Source organism: Rhagoletis pomonella, unplaced genomic scaffold, assembly GCF_013731165.1.
Source record: "Rhagoletis pomonella isolate Grant_MI unplaced genomic scaffold, Rhpom_1.0 Rhpom_scaffold_00007, whole genome shotgun sequence".
NCBI lineage: Eukaryota > Metazoa > Arthropoda > Insecta > Diptera > Tephritidae > Rhagoletis > Rhagoletis pomonella.
The window spans coordinates 20242670-20245752 of record NW_023458561.1 but is presented as its reverse complement, the minus strand read 5'-3'; the positions used below and the strand labels follow the sequence as shown (position 1 = coordinate 20245752).

The following is a 3083-nucleotide window of genomic DNA, read 5'->3' as shown; positions in this document are numbered from 1 at the left end:
CATTTTTGTAAATAACCAATTCGGTTTCTGTCGTAAAAACAACGGTAAACATTGCCTTATTTTGGGGTCAATTTTGAGCCTTTAAAGTGCTCTAGCAACTTATTGTTGGCATATATAACTTTCATTTTCGGGATATAGGTTTTTTGGAGCAGTAGAAATATTATCGGGTACAAATTTTATATAAATTTAACAAATATTGAGGCAAAAAATGGTTGAAAAAATTTGCAAATTTTTTTCATTACCAAAATGCTCGAAAACCGCTGGAATGATTTTGTTTTTGTTTTCTTTAGTCAAAAATTCAAGAGTTTTCCTTTCGTTTGGTATATGGGAAGTATTGGTTGATATCTTCTATATATGTTTATTTTATTCAAATATATGGGCATAAATGATTTCCCATACAAAATCACTTCGTCATCACTTTGCAAACACGTGCATGCATTGGAAGTGTGGGAAGGAGACAAAAAGTATGTATGTGTGCGTAAGTACATATTTCGGTTTTTGATAAACAAATGGACCAATATTTATAACCTAATCACAGCGTATGTACCCGTACATATGTAAATACATACATACGTACATATGTTGATTGCAGTTAATGTGGATCTGGCTCAATTTTTTAGTAATCTATGTATGTCTATACATATGTACATACATATATCTATGAACACATGTATGCATAATACGCGAAAACTTTTTGAAGTGAAACAACACTTGAAAAAGACCAATCCAAGAATAAAAGTAAAGGTCAGTACGTACATAGATAAAGATAAGGATAAAGGCAAAGGTAAAAATAAAAACAAAAACAAAGTTGCGCAAAGATAAAGGCAAAAATGAAGCCCAAGGTAAATTTGAACACTTTACTTATATAAGGGGAAAAGGTGAAGAAGAATATGTATATGAAGAATATGATAAACATAAAAATAAAAACAAAGATAAATATAAAGAAAAATATGAGGTTGAGAATACCGATAAAAGTAAAGATGAAGATAGAGGAAGAAAGATTAAAATAAAGGTAGTTGTAGAGAAAAGGATATAGATAGAGGAACAGAGACTCAATCTGGGAACTATTTCGGGATTTTAGAGATTTTCGGGATTCTTGGAACTTATCGATATAATAACCGATATTTTGTCGGTTTTGTGATCGATTTTGTTATCGAAATTTTTATCGATATTATTATTGATTTTGCTATCGATATTTTCGGAACTTATCGATATAATGATCGATATTTTTATCGATTTTGTTATCGATATTTTGATTGATTTTGTTATCGACGTTGTTATCGATTTTACTGTCGATTTTATTATCGATTTTGTTATCGATATTTTTATCGATATTTGTATCAGTTTTGTTATCGATATTTTTATCGATGTTGTTATCGATTTTGCTATAGATTTTGTTGTCGATATTTTTATCTATTTTGTCATCAATATTTTTTTCGGTTTTATTACCCGTTATTTTTAATCGATTTTTCTATCCATATTATTATCGCTGTTGTTATCGATATTTTTTTTATAGTGTGTACTTTCGTTTTTGACTTTGATATGCTCTTAACCATACCACGTATTCTACGTTTAAATTTAGCGGCTGTATCTCAGATACAGCCTGCAGACCAAGACGAAGGCGCTGGACTGTTCCTTTTTTCAGATGTCCTTTTATTGTTATATTGTAAACTAAATTTGTATTTGTACGTAGGTATATTTATAAATATAATAACTGAATTTTATAAACAGTGCACTAGTTTTATAGTTTAGTAAATTAATTCTTGGGAATGTCTATTCGCGCTTTGCTAGTGTTACCAGTGTCGTCGGCTGTGCCAGTGTCGCTGGTGCCGCCAGTGTTGCAATCGTCAAAGTAATTCTTTATATTCTTGGCTAATTACGTTGTTGAAATAGCGCGATTTAAGAATTTGTAAGTACATGTACACCCAGCATACTTTGCAAAGTTCGTAGATTGAATTCTTGAGCAGAAATTCTGATCCGTTTTACCTTGAAGTGGAGTATAATACCTGTGAAACCTTTGCCGCTCATCATTCCTTCAGCCACTTCCCAGGCGCAAGTACTTGCATCTTAGAGGGATTTTATGGTTTAACGTTTAGAGAAATTCCTGGAAAATGCGGCTCGAGGCAGCGGGACCATGGTATATGTATCTACATACAGGATGGTCCATACAAATAGTAGTTTTTTTATAAAAAAAAAAAATTAAATAAAATAACACTTTTTCGGTATATTTTTGATCGAAAAAATCCTATTATTTATTGAACGCGATTTCATTCATGGGGCTGCCTCGGCTGGCTTTGCAGTAGCGCATCTTGTTAACCCAACTTTCCAAACCCCTCGGTGACGGTTTCGGATTCTATCTCACGAATGGCTTCCTCGATATTCGCCTTAAGTGCCTGAACCTGTAATGGATTGTTCGCAGAACATCCAACGACCTTGAATCTCAGCTCCTGATAACACGATTGTCGAACTTATAGCGTTTCCCTCAGCATTTTCAAAGGAAAAATGGGCCAAAATGGAAAAAATGCCGCTGCTCCAAAGTCCACACTAAACTATCTTTTCGACTACTACGTGTGCACTTACCGATCCTCAGATGCTGCAGTTTTGCGTGTTAATATAGCCGCTGAGAAGCAAATGCGCTTCGTCAGAAAAGATGACTAGTTATACCTAGATCCAATATATTCGTCCAACGCGGAAACAAATTGGACGTAACAATATAGTGGACTGCGTAGCTGGAGTTGGACTGATGAGGGTTATTTTTTTTTTAAGTGCGGCTAGATCTTCTGCGTGAAAATACTGTGGCCCCTGATCTAGTTTAGCCTAGGCACTAACTAGTTCGTCCTAAGATCGGGTTTGGCCGGTAACATATATATGTAAATGTGACCATTTTTCGAGCGATCTTCGTCACTGACCCAAACAACCAATAAAGCTATTGAACATAGCAATATCTAGTAAGATGAGCGATTTCCACGATTCAGGTTTGTATTTAATTTAACAAATTTTAGTATGCTATAAAAATATGCTTATCAATTGTTTTCTTTTTTTTTTAAGTATGACTTGAAGAAACAATCACAAACTCACATTTT

The 3083-nt window shown here is 33.7% G+C and overlaps 1 protein-coding gene across 1 annotated transcript in view; it reads right to left on the bottom strand.

The window, feature by feature from the left end:
• LOC118742424 overlaps positions 1–3083 on the bottom strand; it is a gene marked incomplete in the record, with an annotated part of 111171 nt that overhangs the window by 22443 nt on the left and 85645 nt on the right.